Source organism: Impatiens glandulifera, chromosome 1 (assembly GCF_907164915.1).
Source record: "Impatiens glandulifera chromosome 1, dImpGla2.1, whole genome shotgun sequence".
NCBI classification, from domain to species: domain Eukaryota; kingdom Viridiplantae; phylum Streptophyta; class Magnoliopsida; order Ericales; family Balsaminaceae; genus Impatiens; species Impatiens glandulifera.
Window position 1 is genome coordinate 118,206,211 of NC_061862.1, and position 6,996 is coordinate 118,213,206.

Consider the following 6,996-nt stretch of genomic DNA (forward strand, 5'->3'; position numbering starts at 1 on the left):
CGATACTAATAACAATTAACGTCGACAATGGGGATTTTAAAAATGGCTTATGTCGTCGTTAATGATGTGATTTTATCTAGTTACTCTTTATTATAGAGATGTAAATAAATATTTGGTAAAAAAATGTCATTCTTATTGTGTTTTCATTTGAATGTGTAGGTACATAAGAAGATATTGTCAATGAGATGAACATTTGGCAAAGTTCGGCCCATTCATGTTAGAGACTTTTCTTCCACGATATTGTACGTCTCAACTCATTCATATTGAAGAGTCTTCTTGTCTTGGCACGGTACAAATTGATTATTATATTTTTTTTCAATTTAGGTCAATAAAAAAGTTATGAACTGTTTTTTTTATTTATCTACGAAAAAATTGATTTTCTTACTTTCTAGTTAATAAAAAATAGTAAACTTAATGTTTTTTTTGAATTTATCAACTTATTATTCTTTTTCACAAAAAAATTATAATAATTTATCAATATCACTATACTTAGAACAATATCAAAAACATAAAATTTATTTTGTCTCATTATAATTATTTGAATGTCTAAACCTATGAAACAATGTATGTATAACATATCGGTGTAATTTCGAATGATAAAATATCTTAACGTCATTTTTCTCATTTTGAGTTAATGGGTTAACTTTAGCGATGTTTAAAATATACATAGTTAGTTACTTCTCTTTACATTTGTCACAAATTTTAATCCAAATTTTTCTATTTAACAATATTTTCCAAATTTAATAATAGAAAGAATTAAATATATAATATCACCATTTGTTTTCATATTTTATAAGAGTTTTAAATTTATTATTTTATAATAATTAATTTTTTATATAATTTTATCATTTATAGAGAATTTTGTATAATCGTGCCGAAATTCATGAAACGCATAATTGTAGTAATCATTTTATACCTACATCAATTTGAATATATAATATATATATATATATATATTCTTGTAAATTTGATTTGTAATATCATAAATTTAATTTAGATCTAATATTTAAATAATATTTAAACAGTAGAAACAAATTTCAACAAATTTAATTTTATTTCATAAAATGTATTACAATTATATTTTCCAATCTTACACATCAAAACAAAACTACTTTTACAACTTTATTGGTTAGTTTTACACAACTTAAATGAGATCTTATTCAAGGATAATATATTCAGATGAGGATGAGTATGAACCGTGACAAATCCTAAACTCCAAAAACTTGCTACGTCTAAAAACACAAATTTGAGAATAAAATTGAGATACAACAAAATGTCATAAAAATTAAATGTCTAAAAAATTAGAAGCATACATAGAGAATAATAATTTGGACATGTAGAAGGAGACGATGCTTTTATACAATGGTGAGGTGAGACAACACCAAAACCCTTAGTTTTTGTATACACTATCACCGACATTAATAAGAGAAGAAGACGATAAAAGAGAGAAAAAATATTATAGCAAAATTCATTGGGAGGGTTTTTTTGGAGAGGGTTTTTTTGGTCATGTATCCTTTTTACAAATATATCAGTAGTAGTTTTGAAATATGTTTTTTTGTCCAACAACAATTTTATCAATTATTTATTAATTATTCAACATTAACCTCAATATTAGAATCGACAAAAATTAATTAATTTATTCCGGTTAATAAAAAAAGATTAATTATTTATTAGTTACTAAGTTTGTAAAATTTAATACAGTAATTTCAACTTAATTATCTTTTTAAAGATTAAAATTACATATTAAAAAAATACTTTATATCTTTTTTAAATTTAATATTATTAATATATTACAAAATTACTCTAAATATGCATAAATATATCTATAAATATATATATATATATATATATATATATATATATAGATTATCACTTTATTATATTATTATTGCTAATTTTTTATTTTAATTTTTTTTCATAATATAAAAAATTACATTAATTACTTATATTCTTAAAATTTATTAAATTTTTAAAATTTATTTATTTTAATTAAAATAAAATAATTTATATTGTTTCAAATAATATTAAATTATATTTCAAAAAATTACTTAAAACTAATATTTTATCTTATAAAAAGTAATTATTATTCCTATTACTAGTAAGCAAAATATATATATATATATATAAAATATTACTATAATCTTAATGGAGATGGTGTGAATATAATATATATATATATAAAAAAATAATTTTCAATTAATTATATATATATAAATAATTTTCAATTAATTATATATATATATTTAAATAAAGAACTTCTTATTTTTTTTTTAGCTTTTTAACACTAGTAAGAAAGATCTTATAGCGATTGGTAAACCAATCGCTATTAAACTCCAAACCAATCATTATAGGCCTATAACGATTAGTCATACACCATCGCCTTTAATCGGCAGAAATCTCCTCGCTACTGCCTTAATTGGCAACGACGATTGAAAGATAACCGTCGCTAAAACCATTTAGCGATTGGTTATTAAACCAATCGCAGTTTCCATGTAGTTTATGGCGATTGGTATAACAACCAATCGGTATAGAGTCATTAAGAAACTGCGATTGGTTTGATAACCAATCGCTATATGATAATATAAATAAATAAAAAAAAAATTAAATTTAATAATATTATAATACCTATAAAACCGTAAATTTAAATACAACCATAATTAAACCATAAACACCAAATACTCAATTGAACCAAAATCATCATAATCAATATTATTAAACACACAAAAACAAATTATTACCAAGATCATAACAAAAGAAGTTAACACAAACACCAAAATTTGAAATCAAAGTAGTATTAAACCAACATTTGAAATCTAACCAAAATTATAACAAAAAATCTTACTTAATTGGTGTCTTTCCCAGAATCATCGTTGTCTTGTTGTTGGGGCTGCACGGGTGGAAATTCTATTGATGACCCTTGACATAATGATTGACCGCCAATATTAGTAAATTGAGCAAATAATGTAGGATCTATCGATGCACCACCGGGCATAAACTGTGACATAAAACACATCATCTCTACTCTCTCCATTCTTAACCTCTCTTCCATTTGAGCCTTCTCCATCCTCAACCACTCTCCCATTTGATCTCCCATTTGAGTCTTCAACCTGTTTTCCAACTTGTCCATCACGGCCTTCTCTTTGTCCTTCTGATCCTTCATCGTCTCTTCTATATCATCGAGTCTTCTTTCCAATGTCATAGTCTCTCGACGTAGTTATTTTATGAAATGTGCAGGCCCTCTAATTTGGGAAGCTAAAACTAAATTCATTCCTATAATCTTTCCCTTGTCTAGAGGGCCAAAAACTCATTCAACTAAATCGACATCAGAAATGTTGGGACTTTCAACTCGCAAATGTCTTAATTTATCCTACAACAAAATATGTTAATACCAATAATAGATCAAATGTAAAGTAAATATATTTTTTATACTTACCACTTTCTCTAGTATGTGCGGATCAATAGTTTTATCCTTTTTGGTCTTTGTCACCAAAAACAAATCGTCATAGGTTGGAGTTGATCCTTCTTGAGCTTCCTGAGAATGTAAGTTAAATTTTAATTCATTTGATAACAAAGTTAAAAAATAAGTCTTACCATTTCTCGCTACAACTTGTAAATGATTTTCCATTAGAACAATTTGCATATTTTGATTTTTTTTGTTTTCTATGCTGGTAGAATTTCAATTATGCAATTAATATATAATGTTATATTCAAAATGTTATTTTAAGTAAAAAACAAGAAATAAGAAACCTAAAATTTATTAGTAAAGTAATGTTTTTCATGTTGGCACTCCCAATCTTGTTGGGTCATTTCATCAGGCTTATCCGTCCTGATTGTTTCCACATTTCTTCTGTGCTTCCTTATCTTAATGATATTTATGTCGTACCTTCAATCCTCCCACCTCGTATTCATGTGTCTCAAAGCGTCGTCTCGATAACTCTTATTATCATCTAAATCAAATTTATCCTGAAATAAAACGCTTTATAAGAAACAAATGATTAATTCAAACAAAAATGTATTAAAAATGATTAACTTACGATAACAGATTGCCATAGAGTATCTAAGGTGGTGGGGTGAGGTGGCACTAATGGATTGTGCAATGTGGAATAATATTATTCTGTCAAACAATGACCCCCAAATTCTGACTATACATGCTACTATTTTGCAGCACGACTTATTATCACTTGGGTTTAATGTGACCCGCACCTTTTCTCCATTAGCCGTTAATTTGGCCAATTTAAAGTTTTTGTTGCTATCTCGCCTTCTTTGGGAGCTGAAAGACTCTGTATTTGTGCCTTCATCAGTCAATTGTGTGGGATCATCTAGATTTTGCAGATCATCATCCATAGAGGACGCTTATCAGTGGATGGTTGTGTGGGCTCTACAAGATTTTTCTCCTCAAGGAGATCCTCCACTCGTGTATGCGACGAAGAGTCGCCCGAATTCCTTTTTTTCTTTCTAAGGTAATTAAGTTGTGATTACAAAAATCCAGACTGAAAACTTTTTGGAGGTGTCATTTATACATGAAATAAATTTTTAACATCAACATCTAAACAATAACGAAGAATAATGAAGAAAAGTGAACAATAGTGATAGCATACATTTGACTATTTAGGATTTATCTTTGTTACGATATTCCAATCCGGTTTATTTCCAATATCTTTGGCATAAAATATTTGTTGTTCTTGGGTTGCTAATATAAACAACTCTTTTTGATATTGAGATTTACGTTGATGATTTAAGCGAACAAAACTGTATTTATCAGTTTGAAGTTGTGTAGCTCCAAAATGCACATCATACCAAATGCATTTAAATTCAACAATTCGTTTACCACTAAGATATTGCATTTCAATTATATCAGTAAGCACACCATAATAATTTCGTTTTTCCGTGGCTTAAAATTTTTCCCAAATTATCTTTAGTTTGTACATTAGAACTACTATAAATTTGTATAGCAATCCTATCATTGCATCGTCGTTTTTCCCCAAGACAATTGCAAAATGTGTAGCTCTTCCTTATTCAATAGAAAATCAAATGTTTCCTTACATCTTTGTTTTTCTAAATATACTCTATTACCACATTTAATGCAGGACATGCAATGTTCGTAATTCGATCAGAACTCACAGTAAAACTAAGAAAAGAATCGATTCCTTGAATGTATTTCAGAAAATGTCGATCTTTTTCCGTATACATCATCCATTTTTTTATCAGGGATATCAATATCTAAACCTAAATCAATCTCAAGACCTAAATCAATATTAAAACCTAAATCAATATATCAAAAAGTCATATTTATCAAAAATACGTATCATAACTGAATCAATGTCATGTCAAAACCTAGATCAATATCATGTCAAAACCTTAATCAACATCTACCAAAACCTAAATCAATATCTGTTAAAACGTAAATCAATTTCTATCAAAACCTAAATCCAACATCAAATCATACACATAATCTTTTTTAAGAAATTTCAACTATGACCTAAGAATTTAGTTTAAATACCTAGATACAAGGAAAACATTGGTCTCAAATGGAAAAAAAAATCAGGTGGCGCGAGGAAAACACGTCTTCAACAACTCCTCGATCTTTTTTAGACATATACTTGTTCTCAATTAGTCATAATTATTATATCAAGATTTTAGCGATTGGTCTATGTTTATTTCACTAATATGATAAAGGAATACTTATCCAATCGCCACTAAGAAAATAATAGCGATTGGTTCATTTTCCAATCGCTAAAACTCTTAAAAAACCCGGCAAAACATGACGCCATTTTTTTTAGGTTTTTAACGAGGTTTATAGCGATTGATTTTGTAACCAATCGTCGTTATGTTAATATAGTAGCGATTGGCATTTAGACCAATCGTTATAATCAAGGTAGTAGCTATTGGAATTCAATCCAGTCACTACTACTTTGATAATGGCGATTGGCCTTTAGATAATTCGGTATGTTTGCTTGCTATAGGGACTTTTTTTTACTAATATAAGTGAATAAATTTTTATTTCTGAAGAGTGAAATGACCTACAAAAATATTAAAAAAGTTGAAGTAGTCATTCATTAATATGTAATTTAGTTGAACGTGTTTGGTAATTTCAAATCAGTTTGTACCATCTCTTTACATCTCTAATATTGAAAATTTTGTATGTTGACATTATAAATATATTCATAATTTAACAACTCCTAAGACTTAGATATAAAAGTATAAGAATAACTAAAATACAACTTAAATGTGAATGCATATTAGTCAGTTTTTAAATAAATTTAAATTGGATTATACTTCGATTAAACTCATTTAAGACCGGTTTGATAATGACATAATTATACTTCGATTAAACTCATTTAAGACCGGTTTGATAATGACATAACTAAGAAAAGAGTTAGAAATTAGAATAGAATCATTTTTAGAAAAATATGTCATTATTTCTTATTTTAACAATAACTTTAATTTGAATAAAAATTTATTATTTAATATCAGTTTTATAATTAAAAAAATACAATATTTGTTTCTTAAAAGAATGCAATATTTAATAGAAAAATGTAAGTGTTTATTGGTCAATACCAACAAAAACATATTCGAGCGATTGATCAATAAGAACTTAATTTTGATTTCCCAGTTTGTATTGATTAATAACCCACACAACCTTTTTCAGGTTGATATTGATTGTTTAAGAAATACCAATACAACTTTTACGAGCTTGTACGACCTCTTGTGATCGAGAAAGATCAGGTCGGTAAGGGTCAATACCAACTGAACGTTGAACTACTCCGAATGGAAATCGATTAAGTATTGCCCATTTTTTACAAGTGTTTGTGGGTGTCACTTAGAAGCTTTGGAAATTATAGTGTAAGATGGTATTTTAAATAATAGGAATAAGTTTTCTTAAAAAATCTTGAATTTGTTAAGGGGAAGTAATAAGACCTTGATACATGATTCCTTAAAACAAGATTTTATTCTAGTTCAAAGTCCATAAATTTGTTTTGTGGTTCAAAGTCCATA